A 20093-nucleotide genomic window follows, 5' to 3' on the forward strand; every position below is an offset into this window, starting at 1 on the left:
GTAATTGCACATATGCTGAGTGCCCCGTGCACCAGCATTCAAACACCAGGCCTTCTCAAAGAGTCAGCAGTGGCTTGAATAACACAAATTAAATCTTCACTAACAATAAACACCTTGGCAGCTTTATGAGCAGGTGTTTAAATCCTGATGCACTAGTCACATGTTGTAGCATGAGTGTATATGCCGCTGAAACAGTATTAAAGGGACAGTAAAGTCACACAAAAAAAAAATCTTTCATGATTTAAATAGGGCATGTAATTTTAAACAACTTTCCAAATTTACTTTTATTACCAATTTTGCTTTGTTCTCTTGGTATTCTTAGTTGAAAGCTATATCTAGGAGGTTCATGTGCTAATTTCTTAGACCTTGAAGACTGCCTCTAATTGGAAAGCATTTTGACAGTTTTTCACCACTAGAGGGCGTTAGTTCATGTGTTTCATATAGATAACATTGAGCTCCGGCACGTGAAGCTCCTAAGAGCAAGCACTGATTGGCTAAAAATGCATGTCTGTCAAAAGAACTGAAATAAGGGGGCAGTTTGCAGAGGCATAGATACAATGTAATCACAGAGGTAAAAAGTATATTATAACTGTGTTGGCTATGCAAAATTGGGGAATGGGTAATAAAAGGGATTATCTACCTTTTTAAACAACAACAATTCTGGTGTTTACTGTCCCTTTAACTTTCACTAGAATCAATTTTGCTAATGGAACCATATTTCAAAAAATACTTCTATTTAAAAATGAAACACCCATGCACATTTCAATTTTGACCTTTTAGTCACTTTAAAAGCATACAGTAAAGTCAATAGTAAACTTTCATCGATCAGGCAATATGTAATTTTAAAGGGATATGAAACCCAATTTTTTTCTTTCATGATTCGGATAGAGCATGCAATTTTAAGCAACTTTCTAATTTACTTCTATTATTTTCTTAGTTTTCTTGGCATCTTTATTTGAAAAGCAGGAATGTAAGTTTAGGAACCAGCCCATTTTTGGTTCAGCACTTGATGATTGGTGGCTAAATGTAGCCATGGGCTGCTTCTAAGCTTAAATTCCTGCTTTTTCAAATAAAGATACCAAGAGGAACGAAGAAAAATTAAAAAGATGATTAAAATTGCATGCTCTTTGAATGAAGGAAAAAAAAATAAAAAAATAAAAATAAAAAAAATGTAGGTTTCATATCCATTTAACCCCTTAGTGACCAGACCATTTTTCAATTTTCTTACCCTTAAAGGGACAGTATACACCAATTTTCATATAACTGCATTTAACGGACACTACTATAAAGAATAATATGCACAGACACTGATATAAAAATCCAGTATAAAACCGTTTAAAAACCTAATTAGAAGCACCCAGTTTAGCTCTGTTAAAAAGGTTAGCTGTAAAACCCACTGGGTAAAAAGCAAAACCACAAAAAAAAAAAAAAAAAAAAAAAAAAAAAACCCACACCACTTCCTCTGCATATGAAAAGACTCCTTACACAAACAGGAGCAAGCTGGAGGAGGTATACGTCATTACTTTAAAACTTTGGGGCTTGGATGGTTAGGAGTTTGAAAATCAGGGCAATTATTTAAAAAATAAGCAAAACAATAAATAAATTAAAAAAAAAAAAAAAAAAAAAAAAACACACCTGTATAAGCTATATAAAAGGATCATCTACAAAACATTTATGCAAAGAAACATCTAGTGTATAAATGTCCCTTTAACCCCTTTAAGGACCAAGGATGTGCCCTGTACATCCTCAGGGTTTTCAAACGCTGGAAGCGATCGCTTTCATGTTATTGCAGCGATGCCTCAATATTGAGGCATCCTGCAATAACATTTGTTAGGCATCCGATGCAGAGAGCCACTCTGTGGCCCTCTCTGCATCGGCCAGCGATCGTGGCGATCATTGGTGGGTGGGAGCCATAGCAGGGAGGCGGCCCATCGTTGGTGCATATCCGGATCCTGTCCCCTCTTTGTTTCTGGGAGCGCGGGAGCTCGCTACATTCAGTAACAGTTAACAGGAGTCCAAGAAGTTAGAGGGAAAAAAAATGTTTGGGAAGTGATCTAGGAGGGGGAGGATGGGGAGCTACACTACAGAAATTGGTGGTTTTATTTATTTATTTTTTGACAAAAACCCGGCAAATTTTTTAGTAAATGGGCTGTTTGAGGGGGGGTGCGAAGCGTCAGGTGGGAGGCTGATTTCTACACTAAAGCTAAAATTAACTCTACAAACTACCTAATTAAGCCCTTAACTGCTGGGCATAATTCAAGTGTGCCACCCACCAATGATCTGCACCATCGCTGGCCGATGCAGAGAGGGCCACAGATATATATATATATATATATTCAATATCGAGGCATCACTGCAATAGCTTGAAAGCTGCTGGAAGTGATCACGATTGCTTCCACTGCTTGAAACCCCAGAGGACGTGTCAGGCACGTCCTCGGTCATTAAGGGGTTAAACAACTTTCCATTTGGCTTCTATTATCAAATCTGCTTTGTTCTCTTGGTATGTTTTGTTTAAATGCAAAACAATAAGTATAATCCAGCACCCAGGTCACTTGCACACCACGTAGGGATACCACCACACCCTACCAATAATACCAAGAAGATTCCAAATAATGTGGCAGCAATGGTGAAGTTAAATTAGTTTATTAAGCACAGCAAACAGTATTGGTGCCACATTATTTGGAATCTTCTATGTTTTGTTTAAAAGCATACCTAAGTAGGCTCAGGGCAGCAATGCACAAAAGGAGCTGGAGATTTGTGGATGAAAATATATGCCCAGTTGTTGGCTCACCTGCGTTTAGCTAGCTCCAAGTAATGCATTGCTGCTCCAACCAAAAAAAGATACAAAGAAAATGAAGCAAAGTTAAGAAGTCAATCATAAGTTGAATGCTCTCTTAATCATAAAAAAGTTGAGTTTCAAGTCCCTTTAAAACACTTCTATTTTTGAAAGCATTCTTAATTTACAAAGCCAAAAAAAAAAAAAAAAAAAAATCTTAGTTTATTTTTAAATCAATTTAAAAAAAAAATGCAAAGTAAGCAAAAAGAAAAACCTAAATCAAATCAATATTTAGCATGACCACCATTTGCACAAAATGTACCTAGAAGAATTGATGCTGTTTAGATGGCAAAGTCAGAGATTTTGTAGGCATATAATCAGGTGCATGATTAAATAGTACAGGTGCTAATCATCCGTTTAATATGTAGGTTGAAACACAATCATAAAGTGAAAGTCAATACTAGCGCTTTTGAAACGCTAGGATTGACTATTGAAACAAAAAAGGGGACTTTCATTCATGAAATATAAGATACTTCATGTAGAAAGCTCCTTTGTTTCAATAGATCGCCGTTCTTAGCTGCAACAGCAGCCCACGGCAAAATGTTTTGCTAAGAGGTGATGTTTCCATCTCTTAGCCAATAGCCATGCGGTAAATCCGTAGTGAACCACAGTGGCTAATTTTTATTTTGGTAGTAGAAAGCAAGAACTGTCCTACAGTGAGAATCACTATTGTCAAATTTAGGGAGCAATTATAAATAATCCCAGGAGCACTTTATGTTGGGAAGAGAAATACAGCACGAGTGGGATATGACTCAGTGTTCAATCAACTGTTCAGACATGAAAAAAAAATCTGCAATGTGTTGGTGGCTATGGCTAATGTAATTTATGACATAAGTTCAATAAGTGATAATAATTATATGAGTCTTTATAAACATTTATAATACAATTTTCGCTTGAAGTATGTAGGGATTATTGTAGGTCAATTTTATATAAATATATATATAAAAATCATGGGCAGTAACCGTGATGCATCGCGGAATCTAATCGTTGAGAGGATAATCGTAATCGTATCGTGAGACCAGTGAAGATGCACACCCCTAAAGGGCGCCAAGCCGGATTTACCGCACGGCTATTAGCTAAGAGGTGAGAAGGTCACCTCTCAAGCCAAACAGCGACCTGCTGTGGGCTGCCTGGGCAGCCAAGAACGTCAATCGCTTGAAACATATAAAGGAGCTTTCTACATGAAGTATATTATTTGTTTCAATAGTCAATCCTAGCATTTCAAAAGCGCTAGGATTGGTGGTGAGGTGGTAGGTGAGGTTGCTGAAGACAGTTTAATGTCAAAAATCATACCATCGGGGGAGTGTCCAGGCAGCAGCCATAACCGGTCGCAAAATTAGAGGCTCCTGAAATTCAATTGATAATCCACCGATTATCAGAGAAATAGCCGAGAAAACAAAATTATTAACTTATAGTCCCTGAAAAGTGAAACATTGCAGCATCGATAGATATTACTTGTGTAGTGACCACATCACTAGGGGCACTAATCTAGACAGTTTGCTAAGTGAGGCGGCAGCCCTGTACCATCAACCATAGCCCCCCCTCCCCCCTCGGTACGGCTGGTAAAAGCAAGTCTACTGAACTGATGATTTTAGAGGATAGGAATTACCTAAACATACATGAGACGCATTATGTGGCGATTCAAGACCTCTTGGCGACATTAGCACAGCAACTAGATAGTAGGGACCCGGCCTAATGAGAGTGAGAGAATGGAGTCTAACATGGCAGCTACAGCAGAACGAGTTAAGCTATGCAATACTGCACAACCATTCTCCTGTAAGTCAGAGCTTATACAAAGCCACTTGTTACTCAGAGAGACATCACACTTGAAGCTACAAGGCGACGACTTGAACATCCAGACCCTGAGAACCTTCGGCTCTGCAACTACTATGCCTGTACACGAGAGCTCAATGGAGGTGGGGCCAATTCTGGCCCGGGTGGGTGCCTGTCTGCCTGGACAGAGGATGGACTGGCACTACGATCCAGAGATAACCTACGCTCCCCAATACTCCTCTACGATTTCAGGAGTTCTGCTAAGTGAGATGCTGAGACCTCACATTCAACCCCGCACCTTAATTCAGATGGACTTGTTGTGGCTGGGCTCTCGTGCCCGTTGGTGTCCTCTCCAATACCTGACCATCTTATTTGCTGTTTCAGCTATGCAATCATGGCCACTCGAGTTGGGATCAAATAATACTGCTTATACACGTGTACCCATATTAAAAAGGACTTTATAACTGTGCCACACCCGGTATTCATATTCCAAGGTTGACTCTTAAGCCCACATAAGTCCCAATTAAAAGGAACATGATTAGTTTGCAGACTATCTATTCAAATAATATTGATTTTACATATCTTGTGTGTCAGCAGTTCTTGTTTTACTAGATGCTTGCTCATTTTCATTGTATTCAACTTCTATTCTGTAAACGTACACATTAGGAGCATAAAGGTGTCAGCTTCAAATTTGAGTGACTATACTAGTCTCTACTACAGGTCTAAGTTATATAAATGACATTGAATTTCAAGTCTCTCACTAATATTGAAGATTTGTACCTTATTATAGTGCATGACTTTTAGGATACTACATTAAAGAAGATCCATCATCTCTCCTATTCAAGATATTAGAGCCACACTAATTTGAGCCCTCAATAGTCCGTTACTGAACATAAAGCCACAATTTCAGAGGTATATGCTTACCAATAATGCTAAAAGGATATCACCCTGAGAAGGAAGCCTTTAAGTTACCTGCTATCTGAATCCCTACTAGGAGATGCAAAAATAGAAAAGAATATTAGGGTCATGCTCTCATATTACGGAGGGCACTTCCTTTATTAAACTTTAAGCACAATAGGACAGCCAAGAATATAGGTAAAAGTAGCTAATATAATGGTGGGCTGGGGTTGCCATGAGAGGACCTTAAAAAGGGACATAAAACAAGTTGGGATTGAGACAAAATAGAATATGTACTTTAATTACTTTACCTGCAAATTTATACTGCAGTGCCTTGCCATTTACACTTTCTTTTAAAGGGACAATCTAGTCAAAATTAAACTTTAATGATTCAGATAGGGCATGCGATTTTAAACAACTTTCCAAATGACTTATTAAATTTGCTTTGTTCCCTTGGTGGTATTTTTGAAAAGCTAAACCTAGGTAGGCTCAAACTGATTTCTAAACCGTTGAAAACCGCCTCCTAGATCAGAGCATTTTTAAAGTTTTTCACAGTTAGACAGTACTAGTCCGTGTGTGTCATATAGATAACATTGTCCTCACTCCCGTGGGGTTATTTAGGAGTCTGCACAAATTGGCTAAACTGTATGTCTGTCAAAACCACTGAGATAAGGGACAGTCTGCAGAGGCTTAGATACAAGCTAATCAAAGAGGTTAAACATATATTAATATAACAGTGCTGGTTATGCAAAACTGAGGGGGATGGGTAATAAAGGGATTATCTATCTTTTTAAAAAAATTAAAATTCTGGTGTAGATTGTCCCTTTAAAAAAGGGACACTCACGTAAAATTAAAATTACATGCTGTATCTGAATCATTAACATTTAAACAACTTTCCAATTTACTTTCATTTAAAAAAAAAAAAGAAAAAGCGCATATTTTTATATTTACACATTTTTATATTTACACTTTTTAAATCACCAGCTCCTACTGAGCATGTGCAAGAATTCACAGACTATACACGTATATGCATTTGTGATTGGCTGATTGCTATAATATGGTACTGGGGGAGTGGAAATATACATAACTTTGAAATTTGTTAGAAAAAAAAAAATCTACTACTTATTTGAAATTCAGAGTAAATGCTTTTGTATTGTCTTGTTATATTGCATTTGTTGATTATGCAAATCTACTGTGTTTACTGGTCCTTTAAGTGTCCAAATTGTACAGCTCTAACTCCCACCACAAAATTCCTTTTATGGCTGCATATATATCCACCATTGATATGGTAGAAAGCAAGATTTAACAGTCATCTGCTGGAGCATGCCTAGAAGCAAATAAGCTGCTGTGAACTCAGTAAAAATACAATGCCTGTGTTTCTGATGTTAAAAACTGATAAGGGGAGTGGATCGGTCTACTCCAGAAAGCACAGCTATGCAAGTAATTTTGCTCATTTTTGAAAATTTTAAAATTCTTGCCAGCAATTTTTAAACAATTTTTTCATTCAAACTATTTTTACTTAATTAGCCCTTTTAGAATATGCACAGATCTCAACCTGTTTTATGGCGCTTTAAGTAAACACATCCATATGTTATCATTTTTGAGCCTATCATCTAGACAAACTCTATAACTCTTCTAATATACAATACTACAGAGTACACCTGTTTCATATGACACTGTACCATGCCCAAGAGTGGCTATATATCATTCTAGATATGCTAGTCTATAAAATATCACCAACATTTATAAGCTACTATTATTGTACAAAAGGTCCAAGAATGACCATATATATCACTAGAATTCCTCTAGAGGTACTTCAGTTCTTCTATGGGTCCATGAGTGACTTAATATATAGAGTGAGATGAATCAAACCTAACAACAACAACAACAAAAAAAAAAGTTTCCAACCTAGTTAACTGATAATTATACATACTGTATCCCACTGACACCCATTTTTTTAAAATGTTGTTATCTTACTTATTGCCCATATATGATGTCAATGTTAAAAGGGACACTGAACCCAAATTTTCTCTTTTGTGCTTTAGATAGAGAGTGCAATTTTAATCAACTTTCTAATTTACTCCTATTAATTTTTCTTCGTTCTCTTGCAATCTTTATTTAAAAAAAAGAAGGTATCAGCTATTTTTGGTTCAGACCCTGGACAGCACTTGTTTATTGGTAGGTGAATATATCCAGCAATCAGCAACAACCCAGGTTGTTCACCAAAAATGGGACGGCATCTAAACTTACATTCTTTCATTTCAAATAAAGATACCAAGAGAATGAAGAAAATTTGAAAATAGGAGTAAATTAGAAAGTCGCTTAAAATTACATGCTCTATCTGAATCACAAAAGAAAAAAAAATTGGGTTCAGTGTCCCTTTAACTCGCATTAATGTCTCATTTTATTATGCCGTTATGTTCCAACAACTTCAAACACTTTTTTTTTTGGGGGGGGGGTGAATCATACCATCCTGGTAAGACTGAGAACAGCAACAAGACACAAGGTAGTTACACTGCTTCAGCAAGGTATCTCCAAGGCAGAAATTTCAAGGCAAACAGGGGTTTCCAGATGTACTGTCAAAGCTTTTAGGAGGGAGCATGAAGAAACAGGAAAAACTGTGGACTGTAGACAGTAGTTTGCTAAGGAAAAAGTGAAGCAGATGAAAGTATGCTTGTTTCCCTTTGCAAATGGAAAATGTCCAGCAATGCCATTAGCTTAGAATTGGGTATACCAGGGTCCCAATGGTTTATGCCATTTACTGTCCAGAGAAGAAATGGCAGCATTTACTGTCCAGAGAAGAAATGGCAGCATGTGCTCTGGACTCACAAGTAAAAATCTGAAATATTTAACTTTAGCAGGAGGCAGTTCGCTAAAGTGTTGGAAAGTGGTAAAGGAGTCGGTGTCATCAGGCATGGTTGAGGTTCCTTGCAAGTTTGGGGCTGCATTTCTGCAAATGGAGTTGGGTATTTGGTCATAATTAATGGTCTCCTCAATGCTGAGAACTATAGGCAGATACTTATCCCATCATACAATTCCATCAGGGAGGCATCTGTCTCCAAATGTATTCTGCCACTTGACAATGACCCCAAACACACAGCCTCAGTCATTAACCATCTACAGCATATAAAGAACAAGAAGTTCTGAAAGTGATGATATGGCCCCCACAGAGCACGGATATCAACATTGAGTCTGTCTGGGATTACATGAAGAGACAGAGCAGCTGCCTAAATCCACAAAAGAACTGTGTTTAGTTCTCCAAGATGTTTGGAACAACCTACCTGCCGAGTTCCTTAAACTGTGCATGAATGTACCTAGAAGAATTGATGTTTTTAAGGCAAAGCTTGATCACACCAAATATTGATTTAATTTAGATTATTTTCCCTCACTTTGCATTTTGTTAATTAACATTTCTATTTCTGAAAGCATTCTTACTTTACAGCATTTTTCACACAGTACTGTATATAGCAATGCACTAGTTCACTTTTCTGCTTTTTTTGAAGATTTATGTTCCCTGCTGTACAATAAATCACAAGAAAAAAAAAGTTGTGACAGAGCTACAAAGTGTATCCTTTATCAGATGAGCAATACATATTTATAATATCTGCATATATTATACTTCATGTTTGTCACATGGTAGGGATTGCAATTTATATGTAAAAGTGACATGAGACCATATGAATTGGTATTGTATGAATATGCATTTTATGCAGTCTTTAGGGCATATTGACTCCTTTGGAGCCCATGCCCCCATACAGTGAATACATTAGGTAGGTGATTGCAAGCCTTGCGCTGAATATGTAAGTTCCGTAACTCACTAGCATTAACACCTAACGCATGCTCATAACGTACCTCACAACCGCCATTCCCTCACTGCAATAACCAATAAATTTATTAACCCCTAATCCGCCATCCACTCAAAACACAAAGTATCTAAGAAAGTGATTAACCCCTAAACTGCCAACCCTCACAAACCAAACTATCAATAGAGTCACTAAGCCCCCTAACCTAACACCCCCCTAAGTTAACCCCAATTAACTACATCTAATGCCCCTATAAAAACAAAAAAGCCACCGCAAAATAAAATAAAAAAACCTCTAAGTTAAGCACTAAATTACCAATAGCTCTTAAAAGGCCCTTTCGTAGGGCATTGCCCTAGGTTTAACAGCTTTTACTTTAAAAAATAATAATAATAATAATAATAATAATAATAATAATAATAATAATAATAATAATACTAAATCCCGCATAACAGTTCAACCACCCACCCCCAAAAAAATAACTAACAAAAAAAAAACAACCCACTAATCTACCCATTGCCCCTAAAGGGCAATCAGCTCTTTTAGTGCCCATAAAAAAAAAAACGAAATAGGTACTCACCATTCAGGCAGTGAAGGTCTTCTTCCAGGAGGCTCCATCTTCATCCAGCGCGGGACCATCTTTCTTCACCCCGGGCTCCTCTTCATGCGATCGACCGCTGCACACTGAAGATTGAATGCTAGGTACCCGTTTTATATTGAGTTACCTTGCTTTCCTATTGGCTGAAAATTTCAAGTCAGCCAATAGGATGAGAGCTGCTTAAATCCTATTGGCTGATTTGAAAGTTTCAGCCAAAAGGAATGCAAGGTACCCCAATATAAAACGGGTACCAAGCATTCAATCTTCAGTGTGCAGCGGGCGATGGCATGAAGAACAGCCTCCACGTTGGATGACCGTGCTGCTGCTTATCCTCTCCACGCCACCGGGATGAAGAAAGAAGATGGCGTCGCCTGGAAGAAGACCTTCACCGCTGAACTTCAAGAATGGCGAGTACGTATATCAGGGTTAGCATTAGGTGGGGGGTTTTTTGGGTGGGTTTAATTTTTTAGATTAGGGCTTTTTCTTTTTTTTTTTAAATGGGCCCTAAAGAGCTGATTGTCCATACAAATGGGTAGATTAGGGTTTTTTTTTTTTTTTTTTTTGTTTTTTTTTTAGAGTTAGGTCTTTTATTTTGGGGGGTAGTTGGTTTATTTTAAAGTAAAAGAGCTCTTAAACTTTAGGAAAATGCCCTACAAAAGGCTCTTTTAAGGGCTATTGGTAGTTTGTACTTCGATTAGGGGGTATTTTTATTTTGTGGTGGCTTTTTTGCTTTCAAATAATTTTGTTCATTTTCTTTCTGTAATCTTAGATTTTTTTTTATTCTTAGGTTTTTTATTTTAATCTTAGTTTTTTTTTTATATTTTGAGTAAGGGTGGGTTTTTTTATTTTCAGTAATGATAGGGTAATTTTGTTTCTTTAATTTTTGGTAAATGTTTATTTTAAAATCTAGATAGTCTTTATTTTATGTAATTGTAGATAATTGGGGTTAAAGGGACAGTTTACTCAAAAATGTTCTCCCCTTTAAAAGGGACAGTCTACAATAGAATTGTTATTGTTTTCAAAGACAGATAATCCCTTTATTACCCATTCCACGGTTTTGCATGACCAACACTGTTATATTAATATACTTTTTACCTCTGTGATTACCTTGCATCTAAGAACCTTCTTCCAGCCCCCCGATCACATGACTGACTGTTTATTATCTATTGTCTTGCATTTAGCATTGTGATGGGCTAAATCTTAAACAACTTTCTGTGCCTGAACACAGTGTTACCTATAAGGCCCGCGTGTACTTTCAGTCTCTGTTAAGGAATTTAAAAAGCATGTGGTAAGAGGCAGTCCTCAAGGTCTTAGACATTAGCATATGAGTCTGCCTAGGTTTAGTTTCAACTAAGAATACCAAGACAAAAAAGGAAATTTGATGATAAAAGTAAATTGGAAAGTTGATTAAAATTAAAATGTCCTATCTGAATAATGAAAGTTCAATTTTGACTAGATTGTTCCTTTAATTTGTTCCCAATGATCCACTTTACATGCTTGAGTGTATGAAATTGTTTACAAGTATTTCCAATACCCTTATATTGTCATTTGAAATAGTTTATTTAGCCTGTGGTATCCCCACCCATCCTGAAAGTTTTTGGCCTCAACTGGCAAAGCTGTGAAAATACAGCCAGTAGAAGAAATTACACTCCCAGTGGGATATAGAAGAGATAAGGTAATAAAAAGTTAATTTTCCATTGTTCTCTTCAAGTATTGGTGATTGGTTTATGGACAGATATAAGATAAAGAAGCAGGTATATGTACACAATGTGATAAAGTAGAGAGATCTAATTATAACTACAAGCTCAACCCATTTTATTAGGTTGTGGCTTCATAACTCAAAATCAGGTAATTCATATACACAAATAAGCAAATCTCATACATTTTATACTCTGCAGCTGGTTAAAAAAAAAAAAAAGTAATTGGAAACATATTAAGGGGAAAACAAATTTTATAGTGTACTGTCCCTTTAACTTAGGGGGTGTTAGGTTAGGGGGCTTAGCGATTAGATTGATACTTTGTTGTGGGGGTGGCGTTTTAGGGGGTAATTAGGTAGTTTGCATTGTGGGGGGTTGGCGGATAAGGGGTTAATAGCATAATAAGATACTTTGCGTTGTGGGGTTGGCGGATTAGGGGTTAATACCTTTATTAGTAGATTGCGATGTGGGGGGATGGCAAATAAGAATTTTGACGTGTATTTAATTTTTGGGAGGCAGGTTAGATTTTTACGTGTGTTTTAAACTATTTTAGTTTTTTTACTTAGGCGCCAGCAGTTCTTAAAGGATTACATTCTGTTATAATTTTTAAGCTAAACAACTAACTTATTAAAGTTAATAAACATTAATTAAAACCTACTGACCTATATTTTCTCCAAAACGAAGTTTCATAACGTTCTAAAAGTTATATCTTTTATTCGCCGATGATGTCACGTTTTCCTGCCCACTATTTTCAGCACTGCATGTTCAAAATACTTAAACCAATAACTTTCTGTTTAAAGCGCCATTTTGAAACCTAGGTATTGTAAACAGATTGGTACAGAGCAAAGGATACCCACGGAGTGTGTTTGGAAAACAATTAAATTTGCAGACAAGATTTCTGATATACGGTAGAGATATGTTAATGAAATGCTATTGATAAAAAGCGTATTTGGGGTAGTTAGTTAATTAGTAACAGGCATAGAAAATATTTACTTACTGTGGCCCTTTAAACTGCTGAAAGTCACTGGCGACTCCAGAAATGTTTATTTCCGCACATTTCTGTACCTCGACAGTTTATCCAAATTACGCCAGTATATGATCTGCCGGCGCCGTATATGTGATTTACCCGATGTGCGAGGAGAATTTATGAGCGGCGTCGGTTTCAGCAGTTAGGCTGAAACCTAAGCCGTATATGTAATCTCGCCCTCTGTTTTCGAAGGTGAATTGAAGCTAAATGTAGGGTAATAAAAATGTGTGTTCAAAACACTTAGGAAACACTTAAATGATGTTATTTATGTTATTTGCCATGTAGGCCCTAGAAATAGACACCAAAAGTATTTGAAGGGTTGTTGTTTTTTGTTTGGAGTTTTCTGCATTTTACATTATGGCATTTTCCCATATTATGGTATTTCTACATGTTAAAGTGATGGTAAACTCAGACCGAGTGCTCAATAAAATCAGATATAAAATCAAACAATATTAGTTTCATTCATCAAACACTTTTGCATTCTAACATTTTTCTTTTTCCTTTGCTAACTGCTACTATTCTAATGATCGCTCCGACATTTACATTTTTATTTTTGGGGGGGCTCGTTTTCCTTCAGCCAATCAAATACCAGACATTTTGGCATTTTTCTTGAAAAAAAAAAAAAAAAAAAAAAAAATTCTTCTGCGCAAGCGTTCATAACGTCATTCTTAACATTAGCATTAGTTGAACGCATGCGTATTATTGAAGACACAGATGCCCATTTAGCTTTTACTTACAATTGTAATTTACTCATTATAAAGGGGTAATCACACTCTCTTATTACGGCAGCTTATAAAAAGTTATCCAGCTTTCACAGCTCCTGATATATACAATAAATCTATGTTGTGGTTCATTGTATTCCCATTAGTGTAAACTGCTGCATTGCGCTTGCGCAGATGGTCTGTTTTGAGATTCTCGGCTTTGAATGTAAACAATGAATCGCGTGAATCATGGTTTACATTTTAGCCCGACGATTTAAATAGAGCATGCACGGACAACAAAATACACGTAAGCATGTTGTCATGAATAAATAAAGAGTGGTGGGACAGAACTCAAGATCGCACTTCTAGAATAAGTTAGTTGAATGGGGGTGGAACGTGTCAATGATGGTGAATATTATAAAGTAAGTGGATAACTATATAATGAACGATTAGATTTAAAAAAAATATATATTTAACGACTGAAGCTTGCATAGTATGTAAATTAATTGGACAGGATTTGGATTGAATAAATTTACCATCACTTGGTCAACTGGGAAAAAAATATATATATAAAAATGTATGAGGGTACCTCACAGAAAAGAAAGGTTCAAAAATCCATGTGTAAATGTATTCAGAGGCAAACAACTAAAAACTCTAAAGAGATTAACTTGTCCAGTGTTAGCCACAGAAAAATACAGGTAGCCCTCAGTTTCCATTCCAGAAGGAATGGTTGTAAATCGAAACCATTGTAAATTGAAACCCAGTTGATAATGTAAGTCAATGGGAAGTGAGGGAGATAGGTTCAAGGCCCCTCTCAAAATTGTCATAAGTAACACCTAATACATTATTTTTAAAGCTTTGAAATGAAGACTTTAAAATGTTAAACAGCATTATAAACCTAATAAAATAATCACAAAACACAGACTTCGCTTGCATTTTTCTGCAAACAGTTCTTTCTATGCATTCCAATCTGGACTGATTTATATACAGGAAGATCTTTTTCCTTTGAAATCTGCTCGATAGCTCAGGTCTGGTTAAACTAATTTCAGCTTGCTTGGCTTTGCTGCACACAAGTGGACTACTCCACCTACTGGCTATTTTAATAAATGCACTGCTTCTCAATAGCAGTCACATGACTGGAAAAAAAAGGTTGTTATTTGGAAAAGGTGTAATTTGAACCGTTGTAAAACGAGGGCCACCTGTATATCCAACCATATTGCATTATGAAGTAGCTTTGTGTATCACTATAATACTTTTTAATATTTTCTGGTATTTATAAATGTTACTTAAAATGGAAACTAAAGCCAAATTAAACTTTCAAAGCACATATTAACTTATGTAACAAACTGATGTAATGATAATTTGTACAAGAAACATTAAAATATGTTTAATAGAAGCTCATTTTATCTGGGTAGTCAATACAATCAGACAGGTGGTATTGCCCATTAAATATGTCATGAGGAGAACACTAATTAGTAATCATTCTACTTTCCAGGCACTGCAGGTCCCCTTCAGACAGCTGACAGGGTAGTTTTGACGTGTTTTGGGAATTTGCAATTGATACTTAATTTTTGTACATTGTCCCACCGCTGTACAGATTTTTTAAATTATTTTGAACAACATTTAAAATATGCATTTTTAATCGACACACACAAAAAAAAAAAAAAAAAAAGGGTTGAAACCAGTCAACCTTTAGTTTGGAGAAGAATTTTTCTTCCTTTTTCTCTATTCTTGAGTAATAAAAATGTATAGGTACAATTCCTCTAAAAAAGGAAAAAAGGCAAAAGCTACTAAAATTATATACACAAAGTGTGTACATAATTTTAGTAACTTTTGCATTTTTTCCTTTTTTTTTTTCTTATTAAACAGAATGTTTGTATAAATATCCACAGCCACTCCAATACAGAGTAATTGGGGAAGTACACTTGGCAGTAATGGAAAGCTCACTAAAATAGTAAACTTACAGATCAAGATGCACAGCAGATTTTTAAACAGATTACAGAGATATTAAAAATAATGTTGGTTAAATATAATTTGTTTATAGGCAGGTACCTCAAGTCTTTGTATGTATAGTATTGTAAATACTGTATACCAGTGCTTTCCAAACTGTGTGTCGGGACACACTAGTGTGTCGGCAGCAGTGTGTAGGTGTGTCCCTGCTTCAGCACAAATTTTTTTAAATTTTTTTTTTTGGTTTCTGACTTTCCACCTGCCTGCTACGCATATCACATGGTTGACATGTGATTGATACCTAGGAGGATACAGATCATCTAAACCTATTGGCGCAGCTCAGTGGGAACTGAAAGTATTCCCATTGGCGGCACATTGGCTCCTGACTGCACGTTGTCTCCTTAATTGGCTCCTGACTGCACATGTAGTCTCCTTAATTGGCTCGTGACTGCATGTGTAGTCAGTGAGTGGGACAGCAGTGTGTTTGCAGCGCGGGCAGTAGTCAATCGGACTCACCGAGCTCTGAGGGCGGTAGCTTAAATGCTGAGCTGAAGTCGGTGGGGGGTTTTTTGGCAACTAGCTCCCAGTAGTGCATTGCTGCTCCTGCTCTTTATATATGGATAGGAAGTGGAAGCTTAAAAATGCTTGATGATGAAATGCGAGTGTCTTTATCTAATATTCCACCAAATATTCAGAAACTGTGTTCATCCCATCAACCTCATACATCTCATTAAAATAGTAAGTAGCTATTGGTGTTATTAAACTTTTTTTAATTCTTGCACATACATACTGTTACTTGTAAATACATTTCATTATTATACAATTGATGTATGTGTCTGCATCTCTTAAAGCAAGTTAGTTTAACCTCCTTTTTTCTAGTACTACTGAATTACTGTGTCGCGAAATGATGTAGGTCTAAAAAGTGTGTCACTAATATAAGAAGTTTGGAAAGCTCTGCTGTAGACTCTTTATAGCACTGTGAAATCACAAAGAACTACATGTAAATATGTTTTGTCCAATGCAAATGTTCAGAAATTACACAGGGGAAAACAGTGTCAATCATACTGCCAAAATCACATGGCTGAAAAAGGCTTTTCAATGATAAAATTATTTTTATGAGAGTTTAAGTAAAAACAAGTAACTTCCTCAAAAGGGTAAGAGTTTTTTTTGTTTTTTAAACAAGACCGGGTTTTTACCCACACCCTATAGATAGTGAATTAGTTTAAACCTCTGACAGTCAAACATGCTACCTAAAAGTCAAGCCCATATACTATGCCCAACAACGCTCAAAAATGGCCCATGTATCCAATTCTCAAAAAAAACTTTAACAGAATGGCAACAAACTACTATGCAAGGTGCAGCTGCCAAGAGGCCCATGAACTAAAGAATTGTTCTAGATAAAATGTTAATAAATGTATACTCAGTTTTGAAATTGATGCGTTTTTGCAATACACTTACATGGGCAAAATTGTTCCCAGTAAAAGTCATCGCTGTTGCAGTGTGAGGCATGCAGAGAATAGTCTGAAGTTGGGTGATACAGACCTCTCTGTATGCACAAATGGTGACAGCTTTTATTAAAAGCAGTTTGCAAATAAATTTGTATTGCAAAAACACTTGCATTTCAATTTTAATTAGACTATTTAATACCAGTCATCAAAGCTCTATTATGCAAGCTGGAGAATATATATATACTGTACACGCAAGGTAAGTGCCACACAAACCTTCAAATTCAATTAGATAGATAGATAGATAGATAGATAGATAGATAGATAGAACTACTGGATCTACACACAAAAAAGGCAAGAAGTGCAGACAAAAACAAGAAATGGGTTACCAAGTGTACAATGAATGGGAGAAGTTAAAAGCCCACTTAACCGCCTCTCAGGCACCACAGGGGCCTTTGGAAGAGCATACATATTCTTAACAGCCCACTACTATCGAACTGTCATTCTACCAGGGAACAAACATGTGACATTCTCGTTGTGAACACGGACATTACTCATGTCACTGCCCGGTAAAACTTATAATAACACACACCCCCACCTAGGCCATTACCCGGTGTAAACAGTGGATCTATCAGAGCCTTGCCGTGCTCTGAATATCTCACGCCCTCATTTATCGAGCCCAGGCCTGCTCCCTCCCCCTACACGGAGCGAGCATTACCTGCAGCGAGCACAGCGCTTACAACCTCCTCCTCCTCACTCTGCAAATGCTGCTGCGCCTCACTGAGCCCACCAATGACGTAGAGACGACTTCCATCACACGCCCATATCTGTCAAAGAAAGATATCCAATCAGAACTCCCTGTTCCGAGTTCGAACGGTACACAGACTAAGGGAAAGTGTGACGTGGCAGCTGAATTACAAGATTGAATCACGTGACGCAACAAACTGTGTAAAAAGAGTAAATTAAATTATTATACTGCGGTTTGCTGTTAGCGTAACCCAATCGTTCAGCTTGCTTGTGGGGGTTATACGTACTGATATAAGACACGTCCTATTTTTTGTGAAATCTATTTCAAATGCTCATTATCTGAGAAGGTACAGAGATATCAGACAATGCTTTGCTATTGTGAGTGTTTAAGAATATTTTCTCTAGGTCACTGTATGGATAGCTTTACAGTGCATGCATATGTAAAATGAACTAGTACCCTCTGTTTCTCGTAAAATGTGGGGAGTGCAGATTGTAGCATGCCTAAGCAATTATATATGTCATAGAATGCCTCTTGGAAATGTTAAATTTAGTGACAGTCTAGTCTGAAATAATCTTTCATAAATCAGATGGGGCATATAATTTTAAATAACTTTCCTATTTACTTTTGTATAAAGCTGCTGTTTATAAGATAGTCTCTCAGACTCCAGTTGCAGTGTTTTAACAAATTTAGTAAAAGAACATCTTATAACAGAATGCATAAACTTCAGCTTTAATGTCTGTTTAACTGGTGCCTTACTCATCAACTGACTATCACTATTCTCTATTTCCTGCTGAACTGCAGTGTAACTTCCCCCTGGAACCAAACACTCTCTTTTTTTGGTTCCATACATATTGATACATCTTTTCCCTTTTGGGGAAATGGCAATCACTATCTCTTTTAATTCTTGTAGGAATAGGGATCCTGATATGCAGTCTTTCATTGGTGCTAAATATTAATCTAGATAGTCATTTAGATATTCTGGTTTTCGGCTACATCTCCCACTTCTAGTCTGGATGTTTCTGGATCCCTGTGGTTGTTCTGACAGGACTCTGTTGTCATCTTGTAGCCTGTCCGTGTCTGATATTTCACTGTTTGTTTCTTCTTGCTCTTCTTCTGAGTTATTTGTCATTAATGGCTTGTTTGTATTCTCCATGTGAGATTCCTCTTGGGTGCTAGTTTGGGTCCTTACTGGAGGCCTGTAGCGCCCAGTGCCTCTCAGATGCCTTCTATTTCTCCTCAGGACCTGTCCTGACTCTGTCACCACTTCATATGACCTGATTCCTACAGGAGCTCTTAGGCAAGCCTTCCGCCACTCTTTTCCCTGGTTTGTTTGCGGTTGTACCCACACTTGTGATTAACATTTAGAGGCCGCAGGTCTTTGGCTCCCTTGTTATATTGAGCAACTTGCAATGAACGCTGCTTCCTGCACAGGATTTGGTGCCTGTCATTCATTATTTGATCCTGTATTAACAGACTCCCTCTCATTGGAAGTAACAATTTGGTCCTTCGAGCCATCAGTCTTTGAGCAGGACTGCAGTCCATGCCTTCTGTTGGTGTGTTGCAATGATCCAAAAATGCTAGATAAGGATCATTTCCAGAAGTCACAGCTTTTTGCAGTAGTCTTTTGGCTGTCTTTATTGCCGACTCTACTTTCCCATTGCTTTGAGGGTATCCTGGTGTCGAAGTAACATGGTCAAAGTCCCAACCCATACTGAAGTCTTTAAACTCCACTGAAATAAACTGTGGTTCTTTATCAAAACATACAGTGTCTGGGATTCCATATCTGTCCAAATGGGCCTTTAATTTTCTTATTACTGTAGTAGATCTTCAATCCTGAAGATGGTATATCTCCCAGAAGTTAGAGTCATAGTCCACTGTTATTAAATACTCCTTTCCTTGATATGTGAACAAATCAATGCCAAGCTTTTCCCACGGTCTCGTTGGGATCTCATGAGGATCGAATGTCTCTGTTGTTTAGTATCGAATGAACGGCATATGTCACATTGATCAATATATTCTTTTAGCTGTGCATTCATTCCTGGCCAGTAAATACTCTCCCTTGCTCTGTTTAGACATCCTTCCACACCAAAATGTGAAGAATGTATTTTAGACATAATGTCCGTTCAGAGATCAGATGGAATAACTACTCGCTCACCTTTGAATAGAACACCATCCTGTACACTCAGTTCATCCGTATGTGGTAGTATGGTGAAGCCTCTCGGGGTACCTGTTCCTTAGCATGAGGCCATCCACTCATCACAATTAACTTTACTGCTTGTAAAGTCTTGTCTTTTTCTGTGCTCGTTTGTATAGCAACAAGTCACCTGTTTGAGATGGGTAGATCTTGGAGCATGTTTATAGTTTTAACCCCTTAACGACCAAGGACGTACGCCACATGTCCTCAAAAAAAAATACAGTTAATGACCGAGGACGTGTGGCGTACGTCCTTGGTCTGGAAAGCAGCTGGAAGCGATCCTGCTCGCTTCCAGCTGCTTTCCGGTTATTGCAGTGATGCCTCGATATGGAGGCATCCTGCAATAACCCCCCTTGGCCATCCGATGCAGAGAGAGCCACTCTGTGGCCCTCTCTGCACCGGACATCGATGGCCGGTATCGTTGGTG

The 20093-nt window shown here is 37.3% G+C and overlaps 1 protein-coding gene across 1 annotated transcript in view; it reads right to left on the reverse strand.

Moving 5' to 3' along the window:
- LNPK (lunapark, ER junction formation factor) overlaps positions 1 to 17551 on the reverse strand; it is a 587422-nt gene extending 569871 nt beyond the window's left edge. Inside the window, exon 1 of the mRNA XM_053698475.1 lies at positions 17443 to 17551. The gene's annotated coding sequence lies outside the window, so the exon portion shown is untranslated. The remainder of the gene's footprint in view (positions 1 to 17442) is intronic.
- Between the last annotated feature and the right edge of the window lie 2542 nt (positions 17552 to 20093).

This window comes from Bombina bombina, chromosome 1 (genome assembly GCF_027579735.1).
Source record: "Bombina bombina isolate aBomBom1 chromosome 1, aBomBom1.pri, whole genome shotgun sequence".
Lineage (NCBI taxonomy): Eukaryota > Metazoa > Chordata > Amphibia > Anura > Bombinatoridae > Bombina > Bombina bombina.